Source organism: Oenanthe melanoleuca, chromosome 6 (genome assembly GCF_029582105.1).
Source record: "Oenanthe melanoleuca isolate GR-GAL-2019-014 chromosome 6, OMel1.0, whole genome shotgun sequence".
Taxonomy (NCBI): domain Eukaryota; kingdom Metazoa; phylum Chordata; class Aves; order Passeriformes; family Muscicapidae; genus Oenanthe; species Oenanthe melanoleuca.
Genome location: NC_079340.1, coordinates 2,161,434 through 2,180,511, shown reverse-complemented (window position 1 = coordinate 2,180,511; position 19,078 = coordinate 2,161,434). Strand labels below are relative to the sequence as shown.

General features: G+C 48.0%; 1 protein-coding gene across 4 annotated transcripts in view; it reads left to right on the top strand.

The window, feature by feature from the left end:
• The window catches only part of SGMS1 (sphingomyelin synthase 1), a 171,000-nt gene that overhangs the window by 69,171 nt on the left and 82,751 nt on the right, over window positions 1-19,078 (top strand). The window lies entirely within an intron of this gene.

The following is a 19,078-nucleotide window of genomic DNA, read 5'->3' as shown; positions in this document are numbered from 1 at the left end:
TTAAAACAAATCACCAGAACTCGTAAAAGTGGAGGCTTGGTGTTTTACTCTTTATCCTGGCTCCAAACATCCAAACTCCAACATCATTGTCACAGTGCCCTTCCCTGGGAGGAGGGAATGCCCTGGGTCTGCTGGGAATGGCAAACAATGCTGGCACAGGGAGAGGCAGCAAGGCTGAAATCAGAATGCTGGTGTTTAGAATTGCTTTTACCACCGTCCCTGGAAGGCAGACACAGGGTCCTGCAGGGTGAGGGGATGTGCAGGAATAGAACAGGGCACAATCCCAGTCCCCAGAGGGTTTGAGGGATGTCAGGCTCCTCCACCAGCCAGGCTGACACCACCATGCTTGGAGTGTGTCACAGACACACTGATTTTAACTGGGGAAAAAAACCCACAAATAATAAAAATAAAAAATAAAATAAAAAACCCAAAACCTCAACCAAACTAAAAAAAAAAAAAAAAAAAAAAAAAATTATAGACTTATTTTTCAGCTGCAAATTGAATTTCTTCCATCTTGTCAACAGCTTTTGGATGGCCACTGAGGAAGAATCCTTCTGGTGAGACAAAAAGGCTGCAGAAATAATAGAAATGAGCATCTGCAGCTGAAGAGCTTGACTGAGACTCAAAAAGTTTGCCTTGGGTGGGAGCCAGGTCCTGCTGAGGTCTGCAGGAGTTTTGCTCTTGGCCTTGGTGGGGCCAAGCTTTCACCCCTGGAGATCATGTCCTGAGGAAGAATTTAGCCTAAAATGATTCCCAAAACTTGTGTTGCTTGACTCCCATCCAGGGGTTTTTTTGGGAGGCTGAGTGGCTTTGTGTTTCTCAAATCTGGGTTCTAAAACCATCAGATTCCTTAATTTGGGGAGTGTAGGATCTGCTGGGGCTGCACATTTTTGGAGGGAGCCACACCATGGTCACAGCCAGGACCTGGTGGCATCACTGGGATCCCTCCCTGATTTCCCACCAAGCAGGCTTTTGGAATTAAAAAATAGGGAAATGGTAAAAAGCACTTGGATTCCTCCTCTATGTGCTTGCTGTTCTTGATGATTTTCCCCTCTTTTTTTCAGGACAGGAAAAGCAACTTGTTCAATTCCCAGCCCTGAAGCTCCTGGAGATGCAAGGCTGGGTTTCCCCCAACTCACTTAAATACATAATTATCAAGATTTAAGTTTTGTCTTCTGAACTCAATTGGTTCCACAACAGACCCTGAGAAGTTAATTTAAAAAAAAAAAAAAAAAAAAAAAAAAAAAAAGAAAGAGGGTGTGAAATAATTTTAACAGGTTCCTTTTGGAAAACCTTGAAAACTGCCTAATAAATAGATCTATAGTGCACAAGCTTTCTTTTGTTGAATTTGAATTTGTCCAGCATGGAGTGAAGACTTGGACTCAAAAATCAAATTAATCTGTGAATCAGTGACTGCAATCAACCACCAAGAGGCTCCTTTAAATCTCTGCTGAGCTGGGCTCTCTGAAAACTGCAGCCTTACGTGGGGAAGAATAATAAGAATAAAAAGGAAACCTGAGAATTATTTGTCTTGCAATTATTTTTAGAAAAAAAATTTCTTTTTCGCTGGGAGAACTTTCATTTTCCCTGCTCTCAAATAAAGCAGTGATATGGTCCTGCTGTGCCTCAGGCTGTCCCCTTAAAATAAAGGAAGGGCTAGAAAGATGGACCATCTGGAATCCTGTGCAGAAGGAGTGTGCCAGGGCAGGCTGACGTGCAAGAGCATCCCTTGGATGTATTTTTGAGCACTGGTCAAGCCACTGAGGGCTTTTTTTTTTATGGTTATTTTTTGTGATGAGTTGAAGGCAACTTCTCAGAGGCTTTTGCTGCATGTTGTAGTGCTGGTGGGTATTCCTTTAGAAGCTGAAAGGGAATTTTTGGGACGTGCTATTTCTCCCAGGAAGCAGCACCAAAACCTCCCCTGAGCTTTGCAGGCATGCTGAGGGACTACTCTGATTTCCCTGAGATTTTTTGGGGCTGAAACTCCAGCTGGGAGTGGCAATTCCTCGGGGTCAGTGGTCACCAAACTTCTCTTTATTATGCTCCATGCCCTGCAAAAATAATTTTTAAGTATTCACCTCAATTGTGTGTGTGTTCATAAATTACATACACAACCTTCACCCCATCTCCTCTTCACCAAGACCTTCCTCCTCTTCCCAATTTTTTTTTTTTTTTTTTTTAGGAAATGTTGGGAAAATCTGTTTTTTCATAATGCTGGTGGTTCTGGATTGATGGTTGGCCTGGATAATCTTAAAGCTCTTTCCCAGCCTTGATGATTCTGTAATTTTTGATGGAAATTTTCATGCCACAAGCCCAACCAGCTCTCAGCACTCCAAACAGCTCCAGGAGGAGATGATTCCTGGTCTTTGGGAGGGAGGTGGAGAGGGGCATTTGAAGGCTGGTGATTTTTCAAAAGGACAAGTGATGGCACTTTTCCTCCTCTCCTTGTTGCCCAGGTAGAAAGTGCTGAAGGATTAAAGGGCTCTGAGTGTGGGGGCATTTGTGCTGCTCATTCCTCTTGCCACATGCACAGCTCAGTCCTTTTTATGGTGCATATGGCACCAGCATCACTGAATTTTTCATCCTAATGGATCTGACCTGTATCAGTCTGTTGGCTCCAGCAGAGATAATTCCAGCTGGTAATTCCAAACATGGCCCAGTGAATTCCCAGCTGCTTTGCCCAGTTTGTGCTGTTTGCACCTGGTTTGGATTGCTTTTGTCCCCCATGGGATGGGATGCAGGGGAAGCAGGTCTGGGATGCTCTGGCTGTGTTTGATGGGAAACAGGAGGGTGAGGGATCAGAGCTGCAGCATCCCTGGGCAGTGTCATTTCACACAGCAAACCGGGGCAGCAGCAATGACAAAAAACACTGCAGCTGGTGAGCCAAGCCTGCCCTTGTGTTTGGAGAGGGAAAAAAGCCTTTTGGTGGTCTCTACAGCCAGAGCTTCTCTCCTCAGCTCACACTCTCAAAGGAAGGAGCAGCACTGATGGGCTGCTGGCAATTTGAGAAGATTAGAAACTGTCCTACAAGATTAGGAAGCTGCAAAAAAATGGGCTGTAGCTACTTTCTTTCCCAGTGCTCTCAGCTGCAGCTGAGAATCTAGACCAGACTTTATTTTTGGCAAGGGGGAAAAAATAAATCTCCTTTGATACTCTGTAAAAAAAAAAAAAAAAAAAAGAAAAAAAAAAAGAAAAGGAGGGAAAAAAAAAAAAGCAAGTAAATGTTAAGGCTTGTGCCTTAAGCAAGGATCTCTTCTGCTGTACAGCAGCAGCATTTTAGAGCTGAAATCCACTTGCTTTGATCGCTGGTGGGAAAAAAAATAAAAAAGGACATAAAAGGGATTTATTGTGAAATAATGGAGTTGATCCCTGGTAATCCTTTCTTTGGGATTAGACTTGGAATATTATTTTTGTGATCTCTGCAGGATGAGGCTGAGCTGTGAATAGAGAATGACTTGCACAGAACAAAGCAGATGATGAATTTACAGTTCTATTTTTGATTAGGCAAGGTCTACAGGCAAGCCTAAAACCCAGCATAAAACCAACCCCAACCCCAGGCAGAAAGGGCCCCAAACCTTCTCTTCCTTGTGGCTGAGTTGTTGTGAACTCCAAGAACTGCTGGTTAGAGCTTCTTTTTTTTTTTTTTTTTTTTTTTAGGATTTTCCCATCCATGGGAATTCAGGAGCTTCTACCCTCTCCTGTTGGTGTTGCTGTGGATGAGTTTAAATGAGATTTTTCACTGGAAACCTCCTCTTGTGTATGGCCAAAGTGCTTTCCAGGGAAATTTGGCAAAGCTGGCTTTCTCTGTCCAAAGGGTGGAGAAACCTCAAACCTCAGGATGGAAAATGTGCAGAGAAATCTTCCTGGGCAGGTCGTTTATGGCCCTCTTAAAACAAAATAGGTGCAAAATGTGCTGGGGGACCTTGATGTGGGACTTTGAACTCCCAAATCTTTCAAAGGAAGCTGCTCCAAGGAACTTCTCTCAGCTTCCCTGCCAAATTTCAGCTTTCTGCACTCAGGGGTAGCTTTTGAACCAAGGGGGAAATTCTTCAGTGTTGGGCTTTGAACCAGATGACATTTATAAAAATCCAATAAAAGCTGTGGGCAGAGAGCAAACTACAGAAAGGGGAAAACATTCCCTGCCTGCCCCACGAATTCCTGGGTGTGCTGTTGGAATTGCAACCTCCCTTCTGCTTGCAAAGGTCACTTTGTCCCTGGACTTTGGCCAGGCTCCCAGCCTCACCTGTGATCCCAGAGTGGCACAGAGGTGTGGCAGGAGAAGCAGCAAGGAAATGAGCTCTGGAGATGCCCAGACTGGGAGCAGGGGCTGCTCTGTGCCAGCTGCTCCTCCAAAGCCTTGGCTCCTCTTTTGGGAGAGCCCAGGATGAGTTATCAGCTTCCCCAGCACTGTGTTTCCTGGAAGGGCTGGGGGTAGGATTGCTCTGCTGGCTCTCTGCATTTGGGGAATTGTGCATGGAGTGCTCGGATGGGGATCCCTACCAAAAAAACACTTGAAAGGGATTCTCTGCCATGTAATCCCCCAGGAGGCAGCCAGGGACTACAACCCATTTTTCCAGAGGTAAAACAGTCTCCTGTTCCCTCTGGGGATGAAAAATGTGCTAATCCTCTCCATTTTTGGCTCAGGGAAGGCAAGCTACCTTTCTGTCCTGGGCTGTAATACAGGATGTGACAGAAATGTGAATTCTGTCCCCATCTGTTAACCCAGCTGGGGCAGTGACCCTGATCTCCTGGCACATATTATCTGCTCATGGGCCATCTTTAAACCAGCTGGGCAATCATCTTTATCTTTCCCACAGCCCATCCTCCCTCCAGGAAGATATCATCTGCTGCTGGCCCATTCAGTCCCACTGTGTGACTGATAAAATTCCATCATCCCACTGGGAGATGCTCCAGCCAGGGGAGCAGCCAAGCCTTTCCTACCCAGATAAAAACAGATTTTGGACAGCAAGTTATCCATCTTTCCACTGGATTCCAGAGGAAAGCCAGACCTTTCCACATCATCCCTGGACCTTCAGAGGAAACTGCACCTTCTCCAGGAGCACTGCTCCAGCTGAACCACATCTGCCCCTGCAGGAGGATGCAGCCACCATTGAATGGGACTGTGCCAACACCCTGACTGACTGACGGGTGTCAGCTTGGATTCTGACTCTGGCAGGGTTGGGATTGTTCTGTGTAATACTGCATTTCTATTTTAACTTTCCTAGTAAAGAACTGTTATTCCTAATTCCCATATCTTTGCCTGAGAGCCCCTTAATTTCAAAATTATAATAACTTGGAGGGAGGGGGTTTACATTCTCCATTTCAAAGAGAAGCTCCTGCCTTTATTGGCAGATACCTGTCCTTCAAACCAGGAGAGGGTCCAACAGCACCCCACCTGCAGAGCTGCCCCAGCCCTGGGAACAGCACAGGAGGGACCTGGAGCTGCTGGAGAGAGTCCAGGGGAGGCTTCAGGATGATCAGAGGGATGGAGCAGCTCTGCTGGGAGGGCTGGGATTCTTCAGCCTGGAGAGGAGAAGCTTTGGGGTGACCAAATTGCATCCTGAAGGAGCTGATGGGAAAGATGGAAAGGGACCATTCACAAATGCCTGGAGAGACAGGACACAGGGAATGGCTTCCCACTGCCAGAGGGCAGGGATGGATGGGATATTGGGAAGGAATTGTTCCTGGGAGGGTGGGCAGGCCCTGGCACAGGGTGCCCAGAGCAGCTGTGGCTGTCCCTGGATCCCTGGCAGTGCCCAAGGCCAGGCTGGATGGGGCTTGGAGCAGCCTGGGACAGTGGAAGGTGTCCCTGCCCATGGCACTGGGTGGTCTCTAAGTTCCCTTCCTACCCAAACCATTCTGGGATTCTCTGATTATTTTACCTTCTCAATTCTTCTGGAAGCTTTCTCCAAGGGACAAACAGAGGAACACCCAGATTTGTTGAAATAAATAAATAAATAAATAAATAAATAAATAAATAAATAAATAAATAAATAAATCAGGGCTATAATCTGCCCTCTTGCTGCTCAGTAAAGAGTCATTGCAGTGAGGACTTTGTGTCCAGGTGGAAACCAGAGCAAAGGATGACACAAGAGAGAGAGAGAGAGCTGCTCCTTTCCAGATGAATCCCTCCCTCCTTCCTGGGGCTGGTCACTCCTCCAAGAGCAAAATTCACATCCATGAGCTGAGCTGGCCTGAGGTTTTCACCTTCCCCTTTTAAACCCGTGGATGCTCCCCATCCAAGCCAGCAGATCCAGAGAAAAGATCCTCAATGTTGCAGAAGGAAGAAACCTCCCTGCACTTCTTGCCAGGTGCCAAAATATCAACACAGCCCACATGTCCACACAGGAAAAAAAAAAAGGAAAAAACCACAGGGAGCAGCCCTGGTGCTTTCACATTGCTTAAGTGGGGTGTAGGGTTAATTAGGAAATCCCTGGAACAGCCCTTGGAAGCCAGGCCAAATCCCTCCTCTTCCTCCAGCTGTCCCAGGCACGGCAGGTGGGACTGAAGAAAGGATTTTATGGCTGGGGAAAGAGTGGGAATGGGTGGGAATCCCACCAAAGGGAAGAGGGCTGGCACCATGGCCCCTGCCAAGGGGACAGGAGAATCTCTGAGGATGCCACTGGAGATGTCAGGACCTCTTAGAACCCCCAAAATGTTCAAACTCAACAGGTGTCTAGCAGATATTTTTTGTAAGGGAATATTCTGTGTAGCTGTGTGTGAGAAAATCATTTATTTTTTCTAGGGTTTTCCAAAGCATCCCTGCAAAAAACCACAGTTCTCCTTGAGCACAGAGCAGTGGCTAATACAGGAAAAGGTGTTGGGATTTCAGTTCCAAGCTGCTGAACTCCAGCATGGTCCCAGGAGAGCAATGGGGTGGTTAAACCCACTGGTGTCCCACTGTCCAAGATTGGATAAGAGGACACATCCACTGGCTATAAAATACTGGATCTCACCTCCTTGGATTGATGTTCCCTCTGTTATTTTAGTTTTAACAGGTTTAGAACCCTCTGAGGGACAGAGACCACACTGTCCCTGATGTAAAACAGGAATCCTGCACAAATGAGGATGTTTATTTGCATTTTAGCTCATTAACCAGGGCAAACCCCTGGCTCCATGCCCCTGTGTGAGGCACAGCCAGGGGATTTCCTTGTCAATGCAGATTTCTGGAGCTCCAGGCTCATTCCTCAAGAATTTTGAACATTAAGCAATGTTCAAAACATAGCTGCAGGTGCCACCATCCCCATTCCCATCCCCATTTCCAGGTGCCAGTGTGGATGGAGCTCAGTGAGGATGTTGGTAATTCCAGAGGGATTTGGGATCTGGACTCTGCTCAGAGCCTCAGATTCAGCAGCACAAGCTGCAGCAGGGGAACACCCCACATTACTGAAAGCCAGGCTTTTCAGCACATTCCTGGAAAAAAAAAAAAAAAAAAGGTGTGGAGGATGGAGAGCTGAGGAAAAATGAGAAAGAATCCATTCCTTAAGTGGGTGAATATTTCCCTCACAGAGGGAAAATAACCCAAATGAGTTAATGAGGAATTCCTTCCAGGGTGTTGATAGCTTCCAAAATGACCCACTTCATAAAAATCCCTGAGCAGCAAAGCACCAAAAGCTGTGAGAGCCCCCAGGTGAAATTTCCCTGCTTATTCCCCTTGTTCTTACAGCTTTTCCCAGGTTTTTGGGCAGAGTTCAAGATGGGGATGATGGGCTCAGGGGATTTGCAGCAACACAGACGTTGTCACGCTCTCCTGACACAGGAAATCAAAGAGACCTTCCCTTGTGAACACAGGGGTGATGAGCAAGTGATTTCTGCTTTACATCCTCACTCAAGCCGAGCACCTGATGATGAAGCCCAGAGTTCAGAGACTGGGGGATGGAAAAATTCAGCTCCCCCAGCCCATTCTGTTTCAGAACACCTGTGCTAGCAGGTTTCTGACTCAGAGAGCTACAGGCTGTCTCGGGATCCAGCCACTGAGCAATGCTGGCAGGATAAATGCCAAGCCAACCAAAATGCTGAACAAGCAGTGCCACTTTTGACGTGCTCACTGCTTCTTTTTTGCCAGCAGAGAAGGGTCCAGGGCTTCTGGGTGACTCAGTTTGTGTCACTGGCTCCTCCTCGGGGTGAGGGTTTCGGAATTACTCACGGCCCCGTGCTAACAGAGCAGATCGTGTGATGCTGCTGGAGTTACAGCTCTGCACCCTTTGAACCCCAAGAGCTGCTGAGCAGGTGACTTCAAAATGAGACCTCCATGCTCTTTTATTTCCCCCCCAGTTTGAGGCAGGTTTCAGTGAGTCCTTATTTCGGGTTTGCTCGTGGCTGATGGAGACTCAGCAAAAGAATCTCAGGTCTTCACTGGGAAGACACAAGTGGGCTTTAATTATTGATGATACAGAGCTCTTAACCATCACCCAGCCATCACAAATTCATTGCCAAAATGCCAGAGCCTGTCTTTTTCTAATCCAGCTCACACAAGGAAGAAAGATGCCTTGGTGCAGACTGCCTGGGGGCCTGGGCATGTCTGGCAGAGATGGAACAAGGTGGATGGAGAGGGCTCAAGCATCCAAAAAGTACAACCCTCTTTTGACTCCATGGATGCTTTTACCCTCAATTCTTACCCAAGGAAACTAGAATTTGACAAGAACAAAAGGGAAAAACCCCAAAGTCTTGCTTGAGGCATATATCCAAAAGTCTTGTAAGTGGAAAGTCTGGAAGCCACAAAAAAATTGTTTGTTGTGCCAGACAGGGCTATTTTCAAAGTCCCCCCAAGTGTTTTCCTTTGCTCTTCTCTCATTAAAAAGCTACAATGGACCCTGCACAGATGTGTTTTTAAAGGTGCAAAGAGTTGCCCAAGAAGCTGAGGGATCAGGAGATGTGAGGTCTGTGGTGCCTCAGCTCTAGGGGAAAATACCTTGATCAGTGTGGATGGATTTAGGAGATTGCTTCAGTTGTGAAGCTTCCCTCAGCCTGTGCTTTCTGCTGAGTGGAAGCTTGGCTAATTTCCCCCCACTTCTCAACTGCATGGCCACCTTTGTTTTAGCCTTGAAGCCTCCTTGGCCAAACAAATATTTTTATTAATGCTCATCAGCAAAAACATAAACAGAGTTAGAAGCACGGGCTCAGCTCTGATTGTTTGACCTTTCTATTGACAACAGCAAAGCAAAACATTTCTGGGGAGACTCAGTGCTGATTCCTGCCACAAATAAAGAGGTGAGATGAACACAGTGAGCTTTAAATTATTAAACAGAGACCTGAAGCCATTGAAACTGGGAGCCCTGGAAGTATTGATACCAGTGGAGAAATATTCATTGCAAAATGCTGCTCTTTGCTCATCTTGATGGCAGGGACAGGTTGGATTAGGATGGACCTGCCCAGTGGTGTGGACTTGAAGTGGAAACCTCAAATACTGAAGAACCTGGAGTGAAGGTAGAAGGTGAAAATCCCTGTTTTTAGCACAGCCACTGCAGGCAGCCAAGAGCAGCAGGCACAGTGGGTGCTGCTCAGCCTGAGCCAGGGGTTTCTGAATTCCTGAGAGAGAAATCAGACTGCAAAGACTGAATTAAAGCCTGTAAAAAAATTAAAGCATATTAAGCCACTCACACATAAGGCAAAGGTGTAAGTTTAAATTTTAAAATAAGTCAGTCAGTTTTAGTGGGAGCTTTAATGCTTTTACTAAGTGAAAAGCTCAAATGCCAAAGCAAAAGTGTAAGTTACAGTAAAAGTTAGAAAACATACTAATTTTTTCAGTGGAAACTCCAAAACCATAGTTGTAAACAGTACTTATACATAATAAAATTATAGTAAAAATTTTGCTTACATTTTTCAACTAGAACAAGATAAGTCGTGTGTGTAGTTGTCTGTACATAACCTAGCATGTTAAAAAACTAAAATTCTAATAAGTTAAAAAGCAGTAGTCCAAGTTTGTGCCTTAGCTTGTTAAAAAATAAGAATAAGAATACATATTAATAAAAGTTAGTGCTTTTTGCCATTTCCTTTTGCTTTTTTACCATTGCTTTATGTCATTGACTTTTCCACTTGCCTTTTAAAACTAATGTACTTGGTAATGAATAACCTTTTTAACAACTATTAAATACTTCACTCATTTTATTAAAATAACCCAACCAAGTTAGTTCCTAAAGTCCATAATTCACTATCAGAGGGTTGCAGCAGCCCCAAGAGCCACACTGACCTTTTGGGACTGTCCCTCCCATCCCTCCCCCACAGCCTGGGCTGCCTGTAAACATCCCCAAAATAAAGACACAATTGTCAGATCCTATTTATTTGCCACTGGGAGCCAGCCTGGCAAGGGCTGGGGTTGCCTGAGGGGCTGAGCAGGCAGAGCTTGGGGGATCAGGGCCACCAACACCTCTGGTCTGTCCTTCTCTGAGCAGATCCTGGCTCCAGCATCCCTGGGATGGGATGGGAACAACATCCCAACTCCCTGTGAGCAGATCCTGGCTCCAGCATCCCTGGGATGGGATGGGAACAACATCCCAACTCCCTGTGAGCAGATCCTGGCTCCAGCATCCCTGGAATGGGATGGGAACAACATCCCAACTCTCTGTGAGCAGGGTCTGGCTCCAGCATCCCTGGGATGGGATGGGAACAACATCCCAACTCCCTTCTCACCTCTCAGGAGCTCTTCCCATCTCTTCCCATCCCTCTGCTCCCCTGGGTGGGGAGGGAGGAGGGCAGGAAGTTGCTGACACGGGTGGTTGGATTTTGGTTTGGACACCCTCCAGAGAGGAGCACCAAATATTAGTAAACACATCAGGAATCCTTTCCATGTTTGGCAACAGCTCCTCCAGTTTTCCACAGCAGCCATCTCCAGTGGTTTTTCCACCAAGGGAAACCAGTTGGTTGCTTTGCTGCTGGACCCCTTCAGATCCTTCAAACCCAGGAGTCTGGGCAGGTGCTGGGGCAGGATTCTGATCTGGGGATGGATCTGAGTCCTGCAGAGGGAAGGGTGCACACTCCCAGACATCCCAGGGGATTACAGGGTCCTGCAGCCATGTCCAGCCTCTCCAGTCTTCAGGAAAGGAGCAGGATGCTTGGCCTACATTGCTTTGGAAAAGAAGATTATGAAGCTTTTCCTTGCCCTGTGTTGAAGAGGGAATTGCTGTGTCCCACTGGGATCCTCAGGGCAGGGACAAAAGGCCTGTCAAGTCTTGCTGCCTCAAGCTGCAGTCGGTCCCATCAGGAAAAAGACACAGGAATGAGTCAAGCACTGCATGAAATCCCAGTTTTACCATTTCTCACATCCTGGGATGAATCCAAGCTGCTCCTCTTGCAGCCTGTGAGGGAAATACAACAGTCCCAGTTCCAGAGGAGTGAACTGCCCCAAACCTGTGTTTCTGTGCTCTTCACCCTGACTTCCACTCAAGTTCCAATTTAGGATGAAAAGCACGTGGTCAAGAGCTGGTTTTGGAGGGAAGATCTTGTTTTTTGAGCACAGCACCTCCCACTGCAGGTGTTGAGGGATGTTGATGTGGGATGGAGGTGCCAGCAGCATGAAGAAGAGGAGCTGAGAGGATGAGGGTCAAAAGTGAGGCTTGTAAGGGGAAAATAATTTCAAATGAGACAACCCTGATCCACAGCCAACAGCAAAGGAGAAAAAAGAGACAGAATTTGTCTTTTTTCATCTTGAACTCTGTGAGATGGTGAGAGAAGCCATCTGATCTAACTTCTCGTGTGACCAAGCCACTGTGACTGCATGAGTCATCCCACACAGACACCTGGTGATGCTAAAGGTGACACTGAGACACCCACAGCTTGCCACTTATTTTGCCACTGGTGGTTTTCACTGATGCCATCAGTGCTGCTGCAATAACTAACAAAAGGCATGTCCCTTTGGGAACTCCAGGGAGATGCCACCACACCTTTTGGTGCTCTCACCATTTCAGTCTCCCTCCTAGACTTTTGTGCTGCTTTTTCTGGTTTACAAAGATAAGGGGCCTGTCTCACTCCACCCCCTGTCCTGGGCAGGGACACCTTCCACTGTCCCAGGCTGCTCCAAGCCCTGTCCTTGGACACTTCCAGGGATCCAGGAGCATCCACAGCTGCTCTGTGCACCCTTGCTGCCCATGCTGGGCATCCCTCAGCCCCAGCAGCAGGGACAACAAAGTGAGCAGGTCAAGTGAATCCTGCAGGACCAGCTTTGCCATAAAGCCAAAGATGCTAAGGGAGCTGGGAAAGGGGCTCAGCCTGGAGAAAAGGAGGCTCAGGGGGACCTTGTGGCTCTGCACAACTCCCTGACAGGAGGGGACAGCCAGGGGGGGTTGGGCTGTGCTGCCAGCGAACAGGGACAGGACAAGGGGAAACGGCCTCAAGCTGTGCCAGGGGAGGCTCAGCTTGGACAGCAGGAGGAATTTCTGCATGGAAAGGGTGCTCAGGCCTTGGCAGGGGCTGCCCAGGGAGCTTTGGAGTGCCCATCCCTGGAGGTGTCCAAGGAAGGGCTGGAGGTGGCACTCAGGGCTCTGGGCTGGGGACAAGGTGGGCACTGGGCACAGCCTGGGCTCCATGGGCTGGGAGGGATTTTCCAGCCTCAGGGATCCTGGGATTCTCTAAACACCAACCAGAAGCATCCCCAGAGAACTCCCTGTGCAGCCTCCCAGCACAGCTGGGAAGTTAATGCTGGATTTAGGGGCTTTGCTGGGAATGGGCAGGAGCTCAGTCGTGTGCTCAGCTCCAGCTCTGCCAGCTCTGAACGTGCCAGGGAGTTTTAAGGAGGTTTCCAAATGGCTCCTGGCCCTCTGCAGGGAGGCCAGGCTTCCAGGGAGCAAACAGAGCTGTGCTGAGGCGTGGATGGAGCTGGGATCCTTTCCTAGCCATGGCCAACTGGGAATAAGAGTTACTTCTTTATAGCAGATGTGTAGCTCAAAGTTCACCATAAGGGCACTCACATCCAGAGCACAGCGTGTATTGTTCTGCAAGAAGGCTCAGCTCAGCCCTTCAAAAGGCTCTGGAACAACTAATTTCATTATTCAAAGAATAAAGTGAGGCAGAGGGAGCCAAAATTAACCCTCTGGCTGCTCCCTGGAAGCAGGGATTTCTTTAGCACCCTGTGCTCGCTGATGCAGGCAGAAAATTTGCCTCATTGTGTCCCAGCTCTGTTTTTCTCACTAGTTTAGGAGCTGGATATCTTATTCCTCTCAAAATGACTACCTGGACCCAGGCCAGGCTGAGCACCCCCACATGAAGCCCTCTGTGTGCACACTGCATCAGCAAGTATGGCTGGGGATTTTCATCTCCACTTATGACCTCCAGGGAAAATCAGAAGGGAAAAATATTTTTTTTTGTTTGTTTTTTTAATTATCCATACAAAAAAAAAAAAAAAAAAAAAAAAAAAAAAAAAAAAAAAAAAAAAAAAAAAAGTTCTCTTACTGACCAAATTAAAAAAAAATAAAATACTCGCAGACAAGAAGGAGAAAAGTCCCACAAGAAAAATTCACTTATTTTTAGGCAGATTTGAGCAAAGAAAAACTCCTCCAAATCACATCCCCTCCTCATCCAAGGATCACTATTGTGTGGCTGGGGCACGAACTGTTCCTGAAATTCTCCCTGCCAGACCAAATTCCTCCCTCTGGAGCTGAGCTGCTGGCTCAGCATCACCCCTAGCTGTGAGTTCAGTTCCAAGGGAAAATCCCAGCACACCTGGAGACAATCCCTGCAGAGCAGGAGGTGGGGAAGGGTCGGTCAGGGACCAGGACCTTGGGCAGGTGGGTCCCTCCAGTTGCTGCTTCACTTCCCAATTCCAGCACAGGCTGCAGGGGAGGAATCCCGGTGAGCTCTTTCACCTGAGCCAGGTTTGGGGCAGAAATCCCGGTTTTGTCCCAACCCAGAGCTGATTTTGGCGAGTCTTTGGCAAGGGCCAGGCTGTGAAACGAGACAGGGATTGTTCACACCCCCTCCCGCTCGCAGCTGGCCTCAGGACTGCCCTTTAAAGCGGAGGAAAGCGGGAATTGCACACCCAGGTGCGCTGGGTGAGGCAGCAGCCCCGAATTCCCGGGATGCGGGGCGCTGATGATGCAGGGCTTGGATCATTCCCGCTCCAGCCCGTGGCTATTGCAACAACACATCTGCGAGCGCTTGGAGAACAAAAATCCCTTTGTCCCGCCGTGTTCCCGAGGCTCCATCCCTCCCGTGCCGCAGGGATGCAAATTTGGCTTTCTGGGAACGGGAGGGCGGCCGTGCCTCGCTGAGCTTCGAGGAGCCGAGCGGGGATTTTGTGCGCTGGGAGAGGGTGAAGGAGAGCGGCTCATCCCTTTTCCCTGCGCTCCGGGCAAGGGAAGCCGCTGCCGGGACAGAGGTTGACCTAGATTGCAAGGCGGGCTGGCCCACCAGGCTTAAAAAATAAAATAAAATAAAAATAAATAAAAAGAAAAGAAAAGATATAAAATAAAATAAAGAAAAGAAAAGAAAAGAAAATATATAAAATAAAATAAAGAAAAGGAAAAAAGAAAAGAAAAGAAAAGATATAAAATATATAAAATAAAATAAAAATAAATAAAAAGAAAAGATATAAAATAAAATAAAGAAAAGAAAAGATATAAAATAAAATAAAGAAAAGAAAAGAAAATAAAATATATAAAATAAAATAAAGAAAAGAAAAGGAAAAAAGAAAAGAAAAGAAAATATATAAAATATATAAAATAAAATAAAAATAAATAAAAAGAAAAGAAAAGGAAAAAAGAAAAGAAAATAAAAAAAATATATAAAATATATAAAATAAAATAAAAATAAATAAAAAGAAAATAAAATATATAAAATAAAATAAAGAAAAGAAAAGAAAAGATATAAAATAAAATAAAGAAAAGAAAAGGAAAAAATAAAATAAAATAAAATATATAAGATAAAATAAAATGAAGTAAAATAAAATAAAGTAAAATATATAAAATAAAATAAAATAAAATAAAATAAAATAAAATAAAGTAAAATATATAAAATAAATAAATAAAATAAAATAAAATAAAATAAAATAAAATAAAATAAAATAAAATAAAATAAAATAAAATAAAATATTTTTTAAAAAAATTTAAAATTTCTCCCCACTCTGAGCTGGAAAAGGTTGGTCAAACCCGCTGCCGGTGGCTCGAAAGGAGCCCTGGGTGCTCGCCAGCTCTGCCCACAGCCCGTGGCGAGATGCGAGCGCTGGGAAAGGAAGGAAGGAAGGATGTGCCGCTGGGGCACAGGTGAGGGAGGAGGTGCTGCTGGTGTCACCCGGTGAAGTCACACCGAGCTGTGGCTGACCGCAGCTCCGCCCGGCGCTCGGGGCTCCTTTTCCTGCCAGCACAGCTCGCCCGTGGCCACCGAGCGGGGCTCTGAGTGGCACTGGGTGGCACTGAATGGATGGCACTGAGTGGCACTGAGCGCCCTCGGCGCTGAAACCCCTTCCCCAGATGTTCGGGGAAGCCACGCGCACCTCGGCTGCGTTTTTCCCTGCTGCGGGATGAAAACCCAGAATTTACGAGTTTTTCCAAGGGTTTCATCACCACAGCCTCCAAATGACAGCATCCTGCCCTGCACCCCCTTTACTCGGCGCGAAATCTCTCCATTGGGGTTGAGCCATGACTCTCTCCCTGCTTCCATCTATTTACACCCAGCGGAGACATTTTGCTTGGCTCTTCTTGGGAAGCAAGGCGGTCACTCTCCCTCCTCCTCCTCCCGTGGCCCTACAGCGACAGTGTCACTGCTGCCTGATCCCCGAGGTGCCACCTGAATTGGGAATTAGCCCAAATCCCAGGGATGCCGACCGGAGAGCCGGGCACAGCGGCAGCAGGAGGCTCCGGGATTTCGGGGCTTCAGCTCTGCCAAGCAAAGCGGCTTAGGGACGGCACAGCTGAGCCAGGGGCTGGATTAGAGGCAAAACCGGCTCTGGCTGCGGGGAAATCTCTGCACGGGGGCTCAAGGTGCTCTCAGAGAGCAGAGTCTTCTCAGAGTCCTGCCCTGGGGGCACCCGGGCTGCTGGCTCCAGCACAGCCTCCTAATGGCATGGCACAGCCTCCTAATGGCATGGCACAGCCTCCCAATGGCATGGCACAGCCTCCCAATGGCATGGCACAGCCTCCTCCTAATGGCATGGCACAGCCTCCCAATGGCATGGCACAGCCTCCTCCTAATGGCATGGCACAGCCTCCTTCCAATGGCATGGCACAGCCTCCTCCTAATGGCATGGCACAGCCTCCTTCCAATGGCATGGCACAGCCTCCTTCCAATGGCATGGCACAGCCTCCTTCCTAATGGCATGGCACAGCCTCCTTCCAATGGCATGGCACAGCCTCCTCCTAATGGCATGGCACAGCCTCCTTCCAATGGCATGGCACAGCCTCCTTCCAATGGCATGGCACAGCCTCCTTCCAATGGCATGGCACAGCCTCCTAATGGCATGGCACAGCCTCCTCCTAATGGCATGGCACAGCCTCCTTCCAATGGCATGGCACAGCCTCCTCCTAATGGCATGGCACAGCCTCCTAATGGCATTGCACAGCCTCCTTCCAATGGCATGGCACAGCCTCCTTCCTAATGGAATGGCACAGCCTCCTAATGGCATGGCACAGCCTCCTTCCAATGGCATGGCACAGCCTCCCTCCCAATGGCATGGCACAGCCTCCTCCCAATGGCATGGCACAGCCTCCTAATGGCATGGCACAGCCTCCTCCTAATGGCATGGCACAGCCTCCTAATGGCATGGCACAGCCTCCTCCTAATGGCATGGCACAGCCTCCTCCCAATGGCATGGCACAGCCTCCTCCTAATGGCATGGCACAGCCTCCTAATGGCATGGCACAGCCTCCTTCCAATGGCATGGCACAGCCTCCTTCCAATGGCATGGCACAGCCTCCTAATGGCATGGCACAGCCTCCTTCCAATGGCATGGCACAGCCTCCTAATGGCATGGCACAGCCTCCTAATGGCATGGCACAGCCTCCTCCTAATGGCATGGCACAGCCTCCTCCCAATGGCATGGCACAGCCTCCCGATGGCATGGCACAGCCTCCTGATGGCACAGCCTCCCACCTAATGGCATGGCACAGCCTCCTCCCAATGGCATGGCACAGCCTCCTCCCAATGGCATGGCACAGCCTCCCAATGGCATGGCACAGCCTCCTAATGCCATGGCACAGCCTCCCAACGGCATGGCACAGCCTCCTAATGGCATGGCACAGCCTCCTTCCAATGGCATGGCACAGCCTCCTCCTAATGGCATGGCACAGCCTCCTTCCTAATGGCATGGCACAGCCTCCTTCCAATGGCCTCAGCACCAAGAGGAAATGTGGTCACAGGGATGCTTCAGCTGGGCAGCACCTCCCACCTGCAGTTGCCTTCTACAAACAATTAAAAAACCCCAAGTCCTCAGAACTAAATTAATCTCTCTCTTTAATTTATTTGCATACGCTTGTGCATGTCTCTGGAGACACAAGAGACTTGTCTGGTTGATTTCCTGGGATTTTCCCTGGGTGGACATTTGATAAACTGGCAGGTCTATCCATGGCAGCCCTGTTCCCATATTCCCTGATGGTGCCAGGGGATGTTCCCTGGGTGGAAGTGACCACAGCTGGGAGCTGAAAGGCTTTGAGAACCCGTGGGCTTGGCTTTCCTGGTGGTGAGGAAGACAAGAACATCATGGGCTGGGGGCTGGAAGGCTCCAATCCCATTCCCAGTGGCACAGATGGGAGCAGACACAGCCTTGTGTCTGGGAGAATGGAGAGAGCACAAGGGATCTGCCAGTTAATCAAAAATCAGGGGAAATCCCAGGAAATCAACCAGACAAGTCTCTTCTGTTGCCACCCTTCTGGATACAGTGGCCTCTTTGAAACATCACCGTGTCACCCGCCTTGTGTGGGAATTCCTCATCTCCCTGCTCCCAGAGTTCCACCCAACAACACTTCCTCTCCCCCTTGATAAAACCCCGAGCAGTTTTTATCTAAATCATCTTCATCTCGAGGGGTGCTGCAGAACAGAGGTGTTTTGGTAGGCTGGCAGGATGTTCCCAGGGGGAATTTCTGCATGGAAAGGGTGCTCAGGCCTTGGCAGGGGCTGCCCAGGGAGCTTTGGAGTGCCCATCCTTGGAGGTGTCCAAGGAAGGGCTGGAGGTGGCACTCAGGGCTCTGGGCTGGGGACAAGGTGGGCACTGGGCACAGCTTGGGCTCCATGGGCTGGGAGGGATTTTCCAGCCTCAGGAGCATGAGGAAGGAACAGTTTGACACTCAATTCAAAAAAGCACCAAATTGAAAATTTCATGACTCAAAAAACATCTCTGAATCTGTGATTTGCTTATTCACTGGTACTTTGAGGAGTCAGGGTGACCAAAGATGAGAGATTGCTGCTGAAAGGACAGAGTCAGAGACATCCCCACTGGTCTGTCACTCCTGGGATCAGAGGCTGTGCTATGCAGAGCCCCTGAAAGAGCATCCCAGCTCTTCAGAGAACATCCACCTGAGAGGAACAGCACAGTGCTGAGCCAAAGATGCCACACATCCAGTCTTCTGCCTACTTTTAAAATTAACAAGTCTTAAATTCTTAGTGTCACTTAAAACACTCCACTAGGAATGGTCAAAGGCAGCAGTAAATCACAGTGGTCAGCTGCTGTGACACAGGATGTCAGATTTGGGTGAAATGCAGGGGTAGAGTTACAAAAACAGAGGCTGAATTGTACTCCTCTAATGGTTTGAATTCTGTCTGCTAAATTTTGCTTTTTTCAGTGCTGTGGTAAAGAGGTATTAAACTTGTGATACATGACTGAAGAGGGAGGGCAAGTTTAAATCCAATTTAGAATAAATAAATTATTTCTTGGTAATTTCTGAGCCCATCCAGTGCCCCCTGCCATGGGCAGGGACATCTTCCACTATCCCAGGCTGCTCCAAGCCCCATCCAGCCTGGCCTTGGACACTGCCAGGGATCCAGGGGCAGCCACAGCTGCTCTGGGCCTGCCCACCCTCCCAGGAACAATTCCTTCCCAATATCCCATCCATCCTTGCCCTCTGGCAGTGGGAAGCCATTCCCCCTTGTCCTGTCACTAGGACAAGGAGTAAATAAGAAATTTCAAAGGAATAAACTCTGCAGCTTCATGGATTTTTGT